The sequence below is a fragment of the Theropithecus gelada genome, chromosome X, assembly GCF_003255815.1.
Source record: "Theropithecus gelada isolate Dixy chromosome X, Tgel_1.0, whole genome shotgun sequence".
Taxonomy (NCBI): domain Eukaryota; kingdom Metazoa; phylum Chordata; class Mammalia; order Primates; family Cercopithecidae; genus Theropithecus; species Theropithecus gelada.
The window spans coordinates 34,719,153-34,738,022 of record NC_037689.1 but is presented as its reverse complement, the minus strand read 5'-3'; positions in this window follow the sequence as shown (position 1 = coordinate 34,738,022).

The window sequence follows — 18,870 nt, the reverse complement described above, 5'->3', positions numbered from 1 at the left end:
AGAAAGAAAGAAAGAAAGAAAGAAAGAAAGAAAGAAAGAAAGAAAGAAATCTGTGAAGTAATTGGAATTCCTCTTGCTAGATAGGGGTTTTCCTTAGGTTATAAACAAATAATAACAATCCCTTTGAAGCCATATTTTCCGAAGGCATTATCGTTTGTATAAATGGTATACCCTTTGATGGATTCTTCAATAGATATTAATATTTTAACTATTGTTTTCCACAATGGCACTTCAAAAATATGCTATCCTTTTGTCCACTAAATACCATTTCCCAAAGCAAAAACAAACAGACAAATTCATAACAAGGTGAAAATGTCTATAGCAAATCTAGTCTTCCATCCAAAGAGAAGTGGCAGCTTTTATGAAACCATAACCTTCTCCCTTTTCTTGAAGAAAGGAAATTGCTCTAGTTCAGCAGGTGAAGAAATGGATACTCTCCCTTCTTAACTTACAGAGTTAACCAGCAATATTCAAAAAAGGGAGGCACTGACTGCTGACGATGGTCAGTATAAGCCTGTGTAGTCCCGTAGGCCTCTGGGAATAATTAGCTCAACAGTGGACTGTGAAACACACACTGCTTCCTTCCTGGTTGCTGTTTGTTCTGCTCTGAGCTCCAACCGCAGCCCAATTGTTACCTATGGAGGAGGACTGGGGTCATGTTCTCAGGAAACTACCAGTAAGTAAATAGGCAGAACTCTTAGGAGCAGGGTGTGAGGTAAGGACTTTTCGGCAGGTGAGCCTGTCCCTGCTATTTCTACCTCAAGTCTTTTTCTGTTGTTGTTTTTAACTCAGTCCATTAGCTGTAAAGGGGAATCAGTGATATGGACAGATGTTATAAGAAGCTTGTAAGAAATTCTTTATCTTTTTCTTTCCTCATTTGGTAATACTTTTGGGTTTGTCTGAGAGGCAGCTGAGTTTTCTCTCAATCAGATTGTCGAAGCCAAAATAAAGTATAGAGATGAATCTCTAAATTTAACATTTTATTTTGGGAAGCAGGGATTGCAGTTCGGGGCATACACACAGACTGGGTGGTCTTCGGTATGTCTGAAGAACAAAGGAAGGTTGTGAGTTTTATTAGAAAGAGAGATGTTATGTTATCATTTTGAAAGAGAGCTTATTGGCACTAGAGAAGCTTTTGGGAGCTGGCAAGCTCTGATTGGTGAGTGGATGTTTGGATGTTTGTCTCCTCCAAATCTTGTGTTGAATTGTGATCCCCAATGTTGGAGGTGGGGTCTGGTGGGAGGTATTTGGGTCATAGGGGGCAGATCCCTCATAAATGGCTTGGTGTCATCCCCTTGGTGATGAGCAAGTTCTCACTCAGTTAGTTCCTGCAACATCTGGTTGTTAGAGTATGCCCTCCTTCTCTCTCTCTCTCTCTCTCTCACGCCATGTGACATGTGTGTTCCATCTTTGTCTTCTGCCATGAGTAAAAGCTTCCTGAGGTCTCACCAGAAGCCAAGCAGATGCTGGTGCCATGCTTGTGCAGCCTGCAAAACCATGAGCCCAATAAACTTTTCTTTATAAATTACTCGGCCTCAGGTATTCCTTTTTACCAACACAAAATGGACGAATACAGTGAGTGACTGCAGTAGGTAAAACCAGTCTTGGAGTCACAGCCGGTTGCTTCAGCAGCTGGGCTTGTAGAAAATTCAACTCTTGGAGCAGGGGCTATGTTCCCCCACTGCTTTTTCCCCCTGGCCCTTGATGCTGATTTAGTTGGGCATGACAATAATGACTCAATTTGTATAATCAGCTTTCACAAGATATCGCCCCTTACACGGGGCTGCAAACTGGCCATGTGGAGGACTTGCCCAGCCAGTTCTCACCATGTCGTATGGATATTTTTCTAAATAGATCTTATTTTATTTTATTTTATTTTTGAGATGGAGTCTTACTCTGTTGCCCAGGCTGGAGTGCCGTGGCACGATCTTGGCTCACTGCAACCCCCGCCTCCCAGGTTCAAGCGATTCTCCTGCCTCAGTCTCTTGAGTGGTTGGGATTACAGGTGCCCACCACCATGCCCAACTGATTTTTGTATTTTCAGTAGAGATAGGGTTTCACCATGTTGGCCAGGCTGGTTTTGCACTCCTGACCTCAGGTGATCTGCCCACCCCGGCCTCCCAAAGTGCTGGGATTACAGGTGCGACTCAGCCACATCCAACCCTTAATTCCTTGTTCTATGATTATAGCAGCATGAGTCTATTATAAACATTTTAGAAAATACAGACTAGCATAAAGGAAAAAATATAAATCAGCTACAAATTAAAAGCCCAGTGTAAACTCTGCTAACATTTGCTAACATTTAGTGTCCAATCTTCCAATCTCATTTCCCAGTGTGTGTGTTTTTTGTTTGTTTTGTTTTATTTTTAGTAAATACAGGTGTCTTGATATGTTGCCCAGGCTGTCACAATGGTCTTGAACTCCTGGACTTAAGCAATTCACCTCAGCCTTCCAAAGTGCTGGGATTACAGGCGGGAGCCACCACACCTGGCCTATGTGTGTTTTTTAAACAATTGAGACCATTTTGTGTATGTTGCTTCTTCTCCTTTTCTTTCCTCATTTGGTAATACTATATTGCTGTTTAAGAACTGTTTGAGGAGTCTGATGACATATGTAGAAAGGGAATAGGTGATTAACCACGAGGACAAGCTGGTGTTGGTGACTGGAAGTCAGGAGTGACCATTGCCTGGCATCTCAGAGCCCCCAGGAGTGCCCACACCTCAGGGCACACAAATGAATAGATTTATATCAGAGAAGTTTCAGCCACACTCACCAACCAACCCCCAGGCCCTCTTTCACTGGCATCCTAATCCAGGTTGCTTCACAGAAGTCAGCTTACAGCCACACCTTTCCCCCTTAAACTTTTTTTGAACTTGAACTTCCAGTATAATTAGAGTTAAGCCATCCCAGCAGCATAAGAGGAACGCTTGGAGGAATGGATAAAGATCCACTTGGCATATTTATGATTTTTGAAACCTTCCACAAAGATGGTGGCAGACATTTTCTTAAGTGGTAGAGATGTCAGAAATTTTATTTTTAAAAAGCCTTAACTCTGACTGGGTGCAATGGCTCACACCTATAATCCCAGCATTTTGGGAGTCCAAGGTGGGTGGATCACTTGAGGTCAGGAGTTTGAGACCAGCCTGGCCAATGTGGTGAAACCCCATCTCTACTAAAAATACAAAAAATTAGCCAGGTAATGTGGCGCGTGCCTGTAATCCCAGCTACTCAGGAGGCTGAGGCAGGAGAATTGCTTGAACCCGGGAGGCAGAGGTTGTAGTGAGCCGAGATCACGCCACTGCACTCCAGCCTGGACGACAGAGCAAGACTCCATCTCAAAAAAAAAAAAAGAAAGAAAGAAAAAAAAAAAAGCCTTAACTCACTGTTCTCATTTTGTTCCCATTTTATAGTTTATAATTAATGGAAAGTATGAAGTATCAACCAAATCTGCTCAAACATAGCCATGCATAAGCAAATCCTTTTTATGTTTAATAACTGAAAATGATTCATCAAATTTTATTAGATGATGCAAATGCTTAGGTCACTTAGAGCTTCAAATGGCTCCAAAATTTTCTCCCACTCTTCCCCCACCAACTTTTTTTTGCCAGTTGTATATTTAGTAAGCATGCCATACTGAGTGTGGATTGGAGACACTTTTTCCTGTAGGATTTTTGCCCTGTATAACGGAACAATTACAAGGGAGATGATTTGATATATAATAATTTATTATGATAAAATATTTTGCCCAATGATTAATTTTTTGGGGAGCAATGGGCATGGAATAAAGCTGCAAGAACATGAAAAGGGTCATCTGTTCACTTTTTAAAGAAATAAAGCTAACACAGTTGAGCACCTACCGTTTCCAATCTCAACTCCTTTAATCTTCACAGCACTATAAGATAGATCTCATTATTACACCCAGTTTAAAGATGGTAAAACTGAGGCATGAAGAGGTTAAATAATTTAGCCACAGTGGAAAGAGGCAGAGCCAGGATTCAAGACCAAGTTGTCCAGTTCTGTAAACTCTGCCTCTAACCACTATTCTTACTTGGTCACAGACGCCTCAGCTATAAAAGGTGTTGAAAGGGTCTCTGTCTGCTTCACTCATCCAGCAACCACTCAAGAAATACTTATGAAGCACTTATTGTGTGCCAGGCATTATACCTGACCCTGGGACCCTGGGAACATAATGATCAACATACTGTCATGTAATACCTGCCCTCAAGGAGTACATTCCACTGGGGTAGACAGTTAAGTAAAAAAGCAATTATAATACCACTTTACCTTCCAACAGAATCCAGTTCAAGCCATTCTAGTCAGATCAAAAGCAATACTGTTTTTTAAACTTGGGAAATAAATTAGATATGCAAAGATACAGGCTTTTCTCCATAGAGTATACCTGACTACCCGGCACATCATGAATTAATTGACCCCTGAAGGCAAGCTAGGTAAGTGCCCTTGGGGCCTTTTGTGTTGCAGGAAGGATTATGTGAAAACCATTTTTATGTGTCAATTATACATTTTTAAAAACTAAAACAAAACAACAACAAAAAACCCACAAAAAGCCAACCTAGGATTTGCACCATAGAGAATGAGAGTGGATGAAAACAATATTAGAGAGTCTTCCTCCCACAAAACTCAACAAAATCATAGACGATAGGTAAGCCTGTCCCTGCTATTTCTACCCTAAGTCTTTGTTTTTTTTCTTTTTAAACTCAGGCCATGAGCTGTAAAGGGGAATCAGGGACGTGGACAGATGTTATAAGATGCTTCTAAGAAACTCTTTATTAAAAATTCCAAATATGTTATATTTTTCACCATCACCAAACACTTCCCTTCACTCTTCTTTCCTATGAGAGCAAGTCCTTCCATTTTTGGTATCCAATTTGGCTCTTCCTGAAATAGGTTACACCCCAAGTTGCTGCGTGATGCCAAATTGTTGATTGTAGTTTATGGTGTCTCCTTGAAACATGCCATATAATTACATAATCACATCATAGCTAATCTGGTTTATTGGAAGGCCTCTGGATAGGGCTGTTTGGCTAATCATTGTCCTGGAAAATCTGTCTCCTAGGATACTTCTCATACCCACTTGTAGCAAGGAACAAATACAGAGGTGGCCAGCTCTTCCACCCAGACATTCACCCTTGGTCTTTTGTAGATTGTTGTAACTAAGGAAAGGCTAGGGAAAGGGTGCTCTTGGCAGGATTTCTTGAAAGACGTCACCATTGAGCAATTGCTAAAGATTACTCAGAGCCAGCAGATGGAGCAGATAAGAAGGCCTTGATGAGGTTTTTGGCCAGTTGTGATTCCACCCTGAATTTAAGACCTGTTCCCTCTGATCTTAGGAAAAACCCAGAACCTCTACTCTCTGCTGATACTGGAAAGGGGAGGGCAGGATTTAGGCTTATCACAAATTCATTAATTTTTCCTTTAGCCCATAAAGCCTGATCTTTCCTGCAATCAAAACATGATGGAAAAGCCTAGCAGGCTATTGCAAAAGTATTATGTTTTCTTTATAGTTCATCTCTTGGGATTGCATTTTACTCTTGATTTTACCAGGCCCTTCCAAGCACGGGTGGAGGGGCGGGGGTGGGGGAAGCATCCTTCAGTTCTACTTGAAGGCATAAGAACTGAAACCTCCCCACTTTTTCTTGGAGAGTAGAAGGAATGTGTTTGCTATTTGTTCTTACTTGAGCCTAGTTTCCTGCAATGACTTTTTGAATTGTTTTATCAGGCTAACAATAGGAGACACAGTAAATTCATTTGTAAAAACTCTGCCTGACTTTGGTCTTGTCATCTGTGTTTTTAAATACACTTGAGTTATTCTATTACCATTCTATTTAGTAGCCACCCACATTTGGAACGCTTCCACCTTGAGTGGTAGACATATCTTTTTTAAATTCCCATTTTAGAATGTTTTTAGAATTTACAATTTGTTTTTTAGTATACAGGATGGGCATAGATAGATGCCATCATTTCTTAATAGAGTTGTTTACATGATTTTTGAGGCCCAGTGCAAAATAACAATGTGAGGCCTCCTGTTCAAAAATTATTAAGATTTTCAGGCCGGGCTCGGTGGCTCAAGCCTGTAATCCCAGCACTTTGGGAGGCCGAGACGGGCGGATCACGAGGTCAGGAGATCGAGACCATCCTGGCTAACCCGGTGAAACCCCGTCTCTACTAAAAGATACAAAAAAACTAGCCGGGCGAGGTGGCGGGCGCCTGTAGTGCCAGCTACTCGCGAGGCTGAGGCAGGAGAATGGCGTAAACCCGGGAGGCGGAGCTTGCAGTGAGATCTGGCCACTGCACTCCAGCCTGGGCGACAGAGCGAGACTCCGTCTCAAAAAAAAAAAAAAAAAAAGATTTTCAAAACAGTCACAGCAGATCATTAAGCCCAGCACCAAGTCCTTCTGAGCACAGGGCGCTTCTCAGTGCAGGGCTCTTCTAAGCACAGGGCCTTATGTGATGGTGTAAGTTGCACACTCATGAAGCCAGCCCTGATTCTTGATTATTCACAGGCAATTTGAAGGTTACCCAGGCCCTGTGTTTTCCCTCATCCACTTTCCTGCTTGCTGACTTAAGACAAATCTCTGGCCCTTTAGAAACTGCTACGTTGAGTTATATAACGAAAATAAATGATATAAAATGAAATGTATTAATTTGAATACCTGGTAGAACTAAAGGCATTCAGTGGGGTGATAGGTAGAGATATTAAATAGTGAGAAACTTCTCCATTATCTGATTATTTTAGTTGTTCTTATTGTGAAATAGTGTGATAGAATGGGAGAAAAGAAAAACCACGGCCGGGCGTGGTGGCTCAAGCCTGTAATCCCAGCACTTTGGGAGGCTGAGGTGGGTGGATCACAAGGTCAGAAGTTCAAGACCAGTCTGGCCAATATGGTGAAACCCTGTGTCTACTAAAACAAAAATCAGCTGGGCGTGGTGGCAGGTGCCTGTAGTCCCAGCTACTCGGGAGGCTGAGGCACGAGAATCACTTGAACCTGGGAGGTGGAGGCTGCAGTGAGCCACAACTGCACCATTGCACTCTACTCTGGGCAATAGAGCAAGACTCCACCTCAAAAAAAAAAAAAAAGAGAAAAAAAAGAAAAGAGAAAAACCACTAAAATGAAACTCAGATCCTCAAAAAGTTAAACATAGAATTACCACATGACACAGCAATTCCATACCTAGCTCTATACCCAAAAGAATTGGAAACAAGGACTCAAACAGTTTCTTGGCTGATGGTTCTGCAGGCTTTACAGGAAGCATGGCTGGGTGGCCTCAGGAGACTTACAATCATGGCAGAAGGCAAAGGGGAAGCTGGCACATCTTCACATGGTGGATCAGGAGAGCGAACCAACGGGAAAGTGCTACGTACTTTTAAACAACCAGATCTCATGAGAACTCACTCACTATCATGAGAACAGTAAGGTGGGAGGTCTGCCCCCCGATCCAATTACCTCCCACCAGTTTCCTCCCCCAACACTAGAGATTACAATTCAATATGAGATTTGGGTGGAGACAGAGAGCCAAACCATATCAGATACTAAAATAAATAACAGAATCAATTTGAAACCACACTTTAATTCACTTTTCTTAACTCAGATAATGCAGAGAAAGTGAGTGCACTGAGTTAATCAGTAACAGGGAATACACCTTCTTGGAAACAATGGATGTTTTTCACCCACTGTGACAAAAGTAAACTTCAACAGCTTCCCAAATATTAAAAGAAAACAGGGCTATTCTGTACCCATGGTAAATTAAAGTAGAAAATAATTATAAAAAGAGGAAAAAAAATCCAACACTGAGATTTAAAAGAAAATTCTCCTTTTAAGTACATTTGTGTTGAAATGAAAATATTAACTAAAACACTAGAATGTCTAGAAAATAATAACAAAAATAATACATGTCAAAATGTATGGAATATGGCTGTTCTATACCTTTAAGCTATGAATTAAACACTTACTTTACTAAAAATTTTAGTTAATTAGTTAATTGCACATTTAGCTCAAGAATTTATAAAAAGAACCATAAAATTAACTTAAGAAAAGAGAAGAAAGGAATTAATAAATGTAAAAGCAGAAACCAATAAATTAGAAAACAGGAAAACCATAGAACTAAGAAACAGAAGAGCTGGCTCTTTTTAAAAGTAATAAAATAAAACAAGGTGCTAGCTAGCTCCATCAAGACAAATGGGGAAGGTGCAGAATTAAGAATGAAAATAGATAATTGAGCAAAGAGAAAATTTTTTAAATTGCTATTCACCATAATTTCATGCAAATAAATTTTAAAATTTCAATGAAATGAATGTTTTCCTAAGAGAAAATGTTACCTTAATTGAGTCAAGGAGAGATAGAAAATAAAAATAGTAAATGCAGAAATGGGAAGATTTAAATATAGGAAATAAAATATAAAGGCCTAGAAAGTAATTTGAGTGATTGTATTTTTTAATTAATTCCATTGTTTTATTGTGATAAAATACGCATAACATAAAATTTACAGTTTTAACAGTTTTTAAGTGTACAATTCAGTGGCATTAAATCTGTTCTCAACACTATTCATCTCCAGAACTTTTTCATCATATCCAACAGAAACTTTCAGGCTGGGCGCAGTGGTTCACGCCAGCACTTTGGGAGACCAAAGCAGGCAAATCATTTGAGGTCAGAGTTCAGGACCAGCCTAGTCAACACGAAACCCCGTCTCTACTAAAAATACAAAGATTAGCCAGATGTGATGGCATGCACCTGTAATCTCAGCTATTCTGGAGGCTGAGACATGAGAATCACTTGAACCCAGGATGCAGAGGTTGCAGTGAGCTGAGATCCTGCCACTGTACTCTAGTTTGGGCAACAGAGCGAGACTCTTGTCTCAAAAAAAATAAAAATAAAAAAAGAAACTCTGAACCCATTAAACACCAATTCCTCATTCCCCTACTCCTTAGCCCCAGGCAACCATTATTCTACTTTTTGTCTCTATAAATTTTCCTATTCAAGGAACTTCATACAAGTGGAATTGTAAAATATTTGTCAGAAGTGTCTGGCTTCTTTCACTCAGCATGTTTTTGAGGTTCATCCATATTGTAGCATGATCAGTACTCTCTTCCTTTGTAAGGCTTAACAATATGCCATTGTGTATATAGAGCACATTTTATTTATCCATTCATCTGTTGGTGGACATTTGGATTATTTCTACCTTTTGCACATTGTGAACAGTGCTGCTATGAAGATTGGTGTGTAAGTGTCTGTTTGAGTTCCTGTTTTCAATTTTTTAAGGCATGTACCTAAAAGTGGAATTGCTGGATCATATGGTAATTCTATGGAGTGAATGTATTTTTAATCTTGGTGGAAAAAACAGCCTTCTAGGCCAGACATAAAATCCAGAAGCCATAAAGGGAATTATTTATAAATCTAACTACATAAAAAATATAAACTTCTTTATTTCAGAAAACGTTATTTCTAAACCAAAAGACTGGAGCAAATACTGCAACAGATATGACAGTAAGCTCACACAAATCATTAAGAACAGATGGATAATCCAATAGAAAACAGGCAAGCAGGAAGTTTCTGGAAGGGAAGGGAGGGGAAAAAAACAAATGGCCAGTGAACTCATTCTGACTTATAATTTAAGAATCAAAAATCTTGGGAGGCTGAGGCAGGGGGATCACTTGAGCTCAGGAGTTTGAGACCAGTCTGGGAGAACATAGTGAGATGCTGTCTCTACAAAAAAAAAAAAAAATTATAAAAAGCTGGGTGTGGTGGCATGTTCCTGTGGTCCCAGCTCCTCAGGAGGCTGAGGTGGGAGGATCACTTGAGTCTGGGAGGTCGAGGCTGAGGTGAGCTTTGATTGTGTCACTGCACTTCAGCCTGGGTGATGAAGCGAGATCCAGTCTCAAAAAGAAAAAAAGAAAAATCAAAACGAAAATCAAAACAACAATGAGATATTATACTAAACTATGGGTTGTCCAAAAAGTTTAAATTTTATAACACCTAGTAATGGCAAGGGTGTTAGCATACATTTATATACACTTGTTGATGGACAAATAAAGTTTTTCAATGTTTTTGGACAGCAATTTGGTGACTTCTTTTAAAGATTATATGACACATGATTGTAGTCCCAGCAGAGAGGTAGACAGATAGATACATGTTTCAACATTGTCATGCTAAAAAGTTGAAAGAAACCTGAAGGTTTATAGTTACAAGACTAAGTAAATTATAATACAATCAAGCAATGGAATGCATTCAAAGATAATGGTAATTAAATTATGAAGAATCAGGCTCGCCAATCTTCTCTCCTCCCCATGGATTCTCTTCACCAGGTTTTAACATATTTGGAATTCCCTAGCATGGTGCTTGCAGGGGGCCTGCGTGTGTGTGCACGTGCGCACATGTGTGTACCTGAATGTTCTACTAAAATTGTTAAGTGCCACTCCTCCTATATTTTGTTTCTTGTCTTGCTCATGTCATTACCAGGAGCTGTGAAGGGAAATTGTTTCCGGAAGTTTCACAAGCCTCATGCTGTTGAAGAACTTGGGAAGGGTTCACAAAAACCTGGGCATCTGGCCGGGCGTGGTGGCTCACGCCTGTAATCCCAGCATTTTGGGAGGCTGAGGTGGGCAGATCACTTTAGGTCAGGAGTTCAAGACCAGACTGGCCAACATGGTGAAACCCCGTCTCTACTAAAAATACAAGAATTAGCTGGCCGTGGTGGCATGTGCCGGTAGTCTCAGCTACTCGGGAGGCTGAGGCACAAGAATCGCTTGAGCCCAGAAGGCAGAGGTTGCAATGAGCCGAGATTGTGTTACTGCACTCCAGCCTAGGTAACGGAGTGCGACTCCATTAAAAAAAAAAAAAAAAAAAACCTGGACATTTTTGGGACCCCTGGCAGGTGCCACAGTGGAGCTTGTTCACTCCCCACTGCTGGGCTCTGAGTTGCTGTCCCAGGCTGAGCACACTGCCTTCAGCTGCCTTCCAGCACAGTTCTGCTCCTCATTTTCCTGAGCTGTTTACTTGCCCTCCCTGACGTTGGCAAAGCCCATCTCTTTTCATCTGGGAGTATTAGTCTCCAAATCTGTGCAATTCAATCGTTAGTCCCAATAACATCTTCACATTTTCAACCAAGAAGCCAGAAGAATTCCCAGTCCCCTGTGCCCTGTGCGGATAGACCGATGATCCCACATTTGACATACAGGAATGCCTTGGCTCACTCCACCATGACTTTTGCTAGACATCTTCTACTCCCTCCTTCTCTTCAATGCAATTAAACCTGAACCTATGTGTAATATAAGTGTGATACTGAGCATGAATAAATGGTTTAATTCTCAACTTGTGTCCTATAGAAGCAACAGAATATGCTCAGGTTTAAAAAAATGAAAAACTTACATTATTTACTATAATAAGGCTCTTCTTTTGTGCTATTAAGGAATAAGCATTTTGATATCCTTATTTTCCTAGTATGTGTACTAAATCAAAAGAAAATAGCCCCTTGCTAATTTTAACACCAAATTTTTAAGTTAAGGATCTCTATCTGGTTTTAGGAGCTATAACAGCAATCTAATTCTGCCCTAACAATTCAGGAACAAAGAGCTATTAAAAATAAAAGTTGAGTCACATAACTGCGGGGTGTTACAGCCTTCAAGGACTTTCCACTGCCCATTGAACATAATCCCAAAGTGCCATAATTACTGACTTCATGTGCCTAAGCACGAGATCCGCTGTCCCCTCCAAGTCTTCTAGAGCATTGATCACATGGGCCTCCTCTTTCATTCCTGGAGCACACAAGGCGCTTTCGTGCCTCAGGGCCTCTTTCTGTTTCCTCAACACACTTCATCACCTTTTGTTTTTTAGAGCTTTATTAAGGAATAACTCACAAATCGTACAATTGATCCTGTTAAAGTGTACAATTCAGTGGCTGTTAGTACATTCACAAAGATGGGTAGCTGTCACCATGATCAACTTTAGAACATTTTTATCACCTCCAAAGAAAACCCCATATCCATTAGCAGTCTCGCCCCATTCCCCCATACCCTCAGTCCCTGGCAACCATTAACCTACTTTCTGTCTCTATGGATTTGCCTATTTTGGACATCTCTTATAAATGAGATTATACAATTTCTGGTATTTTGTGACTGATTTCTTTCACTTAGCATGATGCTTTCAAGGTTGATCCATGTTGTAGCATGTATCAATAATTCAATCCTTTTTTATGGTTGAATAATATTCCACCGTATGTATATTTTATTTATTCACGTTTTGTTGATCCATTCATCTGTTGCTGGGCATTTGGGTTGTTTCTGCTTCTTGTCTTTTATCAATAATGCTGCTATGAACATTTGTGTACAGGTTTTTGTGTGGATGTATGTTTTTGTTTTCTTTAGGACAGGAATTGCAGGGTCATCTTGTCAGAGACGTTCAAACCAGAGCGACTCCATCTTGAATAGGGGCTGAGTAAAATAAGGCTGAGACCTGCTGGGCTGCATTCCCAGTAGGTTAGGCATTTTTAGTCACAGGGTGAGATAGGAGGTCAGCAAAAGATACAGGTCAATAAGACCTTGCTGATAAAACAGGTTGCAGTAAAGAAGCTTGTCAAAACCCACCAAAAGCAAAGTGGCAACGTAAGTGAACTCTGGTTGTCCTCACTGATCATTATACACTAGTTACAATGGATTGGCATGCTAAGAGGCACTTCCACCAGCACCACGACAGTTTACAAATGCCATGGCGATGTCCAGAAGTTACCCTAAATGATCTAAAAACGGGAGGAGCCCTTACTTCCAGGAATTGCCCACCTCTTTCCCAGAAACCTCATGAATAATCCACCCTTTGTTTAGTATATGATCAAGAAACAACTATAAGTATACTCAGTCGGGCAGCTCATGCCACTGCTATGGAGTGATCCTACTCCTATGAAGTAGCCATTCTTTTATTCCTTTGCTTTCTTTCACTTTACCCTATGGGTTTGCCCCAAATTCTTTATTGCATAAGGAAACAATATGGTAACTCTGTGTTTAAACTTTTGAGGAACTGTCAATCTGTTTTCCAAAGTGGCTCTACCATTTTACAATCCCATCAGCAGTATAAAAGAGTTCTAATTTCTCCACATCCTCACCAACATTTGTTGTTGTTTGTCTTTTTTTTTATAATAGTCCTTCTTGTATGTTTGATGAAATATCTCATTGTGATTTTGATTTGTATTTCCCTAATGACTAATTGAGGATCTTTCCATGTGGGGATTAGCCATTTGAATAGCTTATTTGGAAAAATGTCTATTTAGAATCTTGTCCCTCTTTAGAATGATTTATTTGTCTACCTGTTCACTTGTTTACCATCCCCCACCCCCCACCCTGCTGCTAATTTATAAGTTCTGTGAGGGTAGTCACCATGATACTTTTGTTCAGCATTGCATACCCACCACCCACAAAACCATCTGGCACATAGTAGAAACTCAATAAATATTGTGGCTGATTGCATTAATGTCTTCTGTACTATGCTAATTAGAGCTCATGGAAATAAGATAATCAAGGGTCCATGCATTCTAACTATAGCTCTCCTCTCTCCTAAGCTCATTGGGTTGTTCTATGACCTGCTTAGATTTTCATAAGATCTGACTCGTGTTTAATATTTGGACCTGTGCTGCCCTAGAAAACCTCTTTCTAATCTCACTATCAAAAGGTTGGCTTTCCAAGGAATGCTCTGTGTTTTTAGTCCATAAACAGGACACGCTTGCCATTCCTGTTACTGTTTTGCCTGTAGCTTTGTAGCCTTATTCTTCTGGATTCCTTACTATGTGATAGTTAGAGAAAAAGTGAGAAGATGAGGAAAGTATTCTACATTTTTGTTCTTTCAGGTTAATATGGCTGTAAAGAGAGGAATAAGATTTAATGATAATCGCTCTCCTCGTTTCCTGACCTCCTCTGGGCCAGCCAAAGTAGTTTGGAAAAGATATTGTAATAAAGCGTTTTGTTTTGTTTTTGTTTTTGTTTTTGTTTTACTCCTGAAGTTCATACCTCATCCCCACTCTTACTTAATTGCAGCAGCACTTAAAAGTCAATGAGATCACCCCAAGATAAGATTAACTTTGTAGAATTCACGAATTCCATGAACCAAAGGAAAAATGGCTACTGGCTAGTTAAGACTATGTAGGTACAATGCCCATTACTATTTGGTCAAATAACATATTTTTATCATTTCTAATGCCTACATAGCATCCCATTATATGAAAAATGATGCAATTATATGTTTATTGTTGAGTGGTGAAAATCCCATCTTTGTTTTAAAAGTATGTAGGAAAATAATGTGAAAATATATGCCAACTCTTAATATGGGTATCTAAGAATGTTTAAGGTGATGGATGGATTTCACTTTACTTTCTTATTATTCATCTCTACTTTAAAACTATTCTACAGTGGGAATATGCCAGTTGTGTAACTTTTAAAATGAAATAATAATGATGTGCAGCTATAAGTAAAGATATTCCGTGTCCAGAGTGAGCCAGTGATGCCTAGCGAGTCTGAACAGAGAAGTGCCTGCCTAGCTTCGTTCAGATCTCCCCGCTCCTCCCAGGCCCAGCCTCGCCTTGTCCACTGATCTGTCTGTGAGTCATCCTTTGCTTACTTCCCACCACACCCAGTCTCAAATGAATGCTCACTTCCTTCACAGCAAGTTCCTACTCTAATTGCCAAGGACTTCTAATTCTGTCTTCACAATGGGTCGAAGTTCAGACTACAGAAAATTAACTCTGTATTTTCATTAGCAGGGTTACTATTTTCTACTACGCAGTTGCTACTAACATTTTCTTCTATGTAGATTTATGTAATCAGTGGAATCTGTCTGTCTCACAGTCCTGCAAGTATGCCTTCTGCACATGCCTGAAAATTCCCCCTCCCCTAAGTAACTATAGTAATTTTATGAACTCTCACTTTTACCATAAGAATGAACACCTTCTAATCTGATTTTACCCAAAAGAATGTCTCTCTTTTACTCTCTTATTAAAAAGTCATCTGTTATCAATGCTTCCCCTTCTACCTGTCAGGCCTGAGCCCAAGCCCAAGCCAAGCCATCGCATCCCTGTGACTTGCACGTATAGGCCCAGATGGCCTGAAGTAACTGAAGAATCACAAAAGAAGTGCAAATGCCCTGCCTCGCCTTAACTGATGACATTCCACCGCAAAAGAAGTGAAAATGGCCGGTCCTTGCCTTAAGCGATGATATTATCTTGTGAAATTCCTTTTCCTGGCTCATCCTGGCTCGAAAAGCTCCCCCACTGAGCACCTTGTGACCTCCACTCCTGCCCACCAGAGAACAACCCCCCTTTGACTGTAATTTTCCTTTACCTACCCAAATCCTATAAAACGGCCCCACCCTTATCTCCCTTTGCTGACTCTCTTTTCCGACTCAGCCCGCCTGCACCCAGGTGAAATAAACAGCCATGTTGCTCACACAAAGCCTGTTTGGTGGTCTCTTCACACGGACGCGCATGACACTACCTCCACCCTCCACCACCACTCTTTTGAGGACATAGAGGTTTAAATTAACCTGCACTGTTTAAAATAATGAACTATTAGACATAACGTAAAGATCCAACCAAAAGGAAGAGGCAAGGAGCAGCATGGCCAGGTGTTCAGAGCTTGGACTCTGATCCTGGACCATTTGGGGTTGAACCCCAGATGGCAAGTTAATTACCTTCTCCTTAACTCAGTTTCCCTGTCTGTAAAACAGGAGTAATCATACTACCTACCTTACAGGCATGCTGTTATAGTGCTTAGAAAAGTGCTTGGCACAGAGGAAGCACTAGATTTGTTAGTTGTTAATATTTTCTTTCTTTTTCTTTTTTTTTTTTTTTGTGATGGAGTCTTGCTCTGTCTCCCAGGCTGGAGTGCAGTGGTGTGATCTCGGCTCACTGCAAGCTCCGTCTCCCAGGTTCATGCCATTCTCCTGCCTCAGCCTCCTGAGTAGCTGGGACTACAGGTGCCCACCACCATGCCCGGCTAATTTTTTGTATTTTTAGTAGAGACGGGGTTTCACCGTGTTCGCCAGGGTGGTCTTGATCTCCTGACCTTGTGATCTGCCCGCCTCGGTCTCCCAAAGTGCTGGGATTACAGGCATGAGCCACCGTGCCCGGCAGTTGTTAATATTTTCAAGCCTACAATGGAATATAATGTAGTCATTACAATGGGTGATGACGATGCATATTTATTAGCATGCAAGTTGCTTCACAATACGGCATTAGCTCAAAGAAGCAGATTTGAGGATTTCAGGACAGCGGCTACAACATGATCCCATTTGAAATATACATGCATCACGTATGTATATGGTTCTATGGACGAATATAGCACTGATACGCTAAGCAGTGGTTTTTACTGAGTGGTAGAGTTTTAATTGATTTTATTCATTGATTAGTTTCTTTTTCCTTATTTTCTAATTTTTCAGCATGAATTATGCATGACTTGAGTATTGTTTTAAAATAAAGAAAATAATTCTCTACTTGCCTGGTTGAATCCTGTGGCTTCAGGGTTTCAGATCCTTTTTACATGGGAGGTACATAAACACCTACATTGTTAGGATTGTTTTGTTGTTTGTTTGCTTGCCTGTTTTGGGAATGAATTATATTTAGACTGTAATCACTTTGGTTTTAGTCTTTTTACAAATGTATGTTTCCTTAAGTATCTAGTTTCTCTCTCTCTCTCTCTCTTTTTTTTTTTTTTTTCTAGAAGGTATCTACTCTCATGGAAGCTTAAGGAAGCACAGTTCAGCTCAAGCAAGCAGTAGAACCTAGGTCTCTTGCCTCCTACTCCAGGTGTCTTCCAACTACACCACCTTTGATTAATAACCATTGATCCCTTACGTTTACCAGAGCCTGAGGTGCTCCAGTTGCCCATGAAGATTTGTTAATTAGCTGTAAGTTTTAAAAAACATTCCACAACAGGATTAAAGTAACAGGTCTTTTTTTTTTTTTTTTTTTTTTTTGAGACTGAGTCTGGCTCTGTCGCCCAGGCTGGAGTGCAGTGGCCGGATCTCAGCTCACTGCAAGCTCCGCCTCCCGGGTTTACGCCATTCTCCTGCCTCAGCCTCCGGAGTAGCTGGGACCACAGGCGCCCGCCACCTCGCCCGGCTAGTTTTTTGTATTTTTTAGTAGAGACGGGGTTTCACCGTGTTAGCCAGGATAGTCTCGATCTCCTGACCTTGTGATCCGCCCGTCTCAGCCTCCCAAAGTGCTGGGATTACAGGCTTGAGCCACCGTGCCCGGCTTAAAGTAACAGGTCTTTTAAATTCTTTTAGCTGAGAGGTACCAAAATGTTTGAACAACAATATTTGATTAATTAACATAGAAAATCAGGTCAGTCCCAGTTGGTTTCTGTCTGCAGATAAAACTTAAATCATGCTGGTTGTACTTATGCAATGTCAGAATAGTTTGTCCAATTCAAGAAAAACTTCAGATCAGCTGGTTGTTTGGTATTACACAGTCCAAATATCTGGATGCCTGGATTTTATAGAGGTTGGGGCTCAGAAAAATGATACCCCAAAGTATCAGCTGTGGCATGCTGAGCACTTTTGAAGTGAAGGAAATTGGAAGTCCTTAAAAGCTGCCTTTAGAACCAAGGATTTTGTAACCTTCCCTTGTTTCTACCCTTAAAGTGCATGAAGGGGCTCTCTCTGGGAGTTCCTTTATCTGTGGGAAGAAAACTTCTTGCAAAAGAGATTCAATTGTCTTAAAACCCCTTATCTATCAATCTCATCAAATAACCAGGAAAGATTGGCCACCAAAGAAGAGAAAAGACTAAAGGTCACCCCCATGCCCAGGCAGACTTTTCCTCTATTCTTCTGAGGGAAGGTCCAAGAGATTACCTGGAAGATTTTACTTACATGATAAGACAACCTTTGTTCATAGTGAAGTTCTACCTCTCACCTTCTTGAAATTTGTCAGTCACCTCTCCCAGAGCTCAGAGAAATTTTGTCCCAGGCTATTGTCTGTTCTATGGGCTCATTCATTTCCCCTGAAAATCATTTACTATACCTCAAAATTGCCTACATTCCTCTATTTCTCTCCCTTCTATGAAGAATGTACTATTTAAGCTTTACCTATCTGGCCCTTCTTTTAGTATCATATTTTGTATGACTCCCATACACACTTACACATTAATAAACTTGTATGTCCTTTCTCCTCTTTGTCAGTTTATTTCAGCAGACTCAAACCTTCAGAGGGGAAGGGAAAAATTCCCTTTGCCCCTACATAGAAGTTGAGTGTTTTGTTGCTACTGTTTGTGTTTCCTTTTCTCTGAAAAACAATAATGATGCATACTCCAACATCCTTCATGAATTTGTTTGAAAATAAGCAGGACAAGTTCTACTTTTGTCTAGAAAAGTATTATTGTAAGACCAAAGACCTTCCACACATCCCTGTTGAAAAAGGTCATGATGACTTCCTGTAAGAACAGTGGACCTAAAAATATGAACCAGAATCCATCACAGCACCATAGCTGGCAGCCCAGTAATGTATGACATAAAGAGACAATATTCTTATTCAGGATCAAGGTTAAGAATTAATTTTTTTTTTAATAGAGATGAGGCCTTGCTATGTTACCCAGGCTGGTCTTGAACTTTTGGCCTCAAGTGATCCTCCCACCTTGGCCTCCCAAAGTTCTTGGATTATAGGCATGAGCCTCCACACCAGCCTGATTGATATTTTTTAATGTGCCATAATTTATTTATTTGTCAACAACCTTTCCCCTCCAGTTTATATTCAAATAAAATATCACACACGAAAGCTATGATAGCAAAGTGATGGATAAGGGAATAGGCTGAATGTTGAGTAAAAATGTCCTAAAATTCCTGCATTCTTGGTGATTCTTCTCTTTTTGTCTAATTGTGTGGC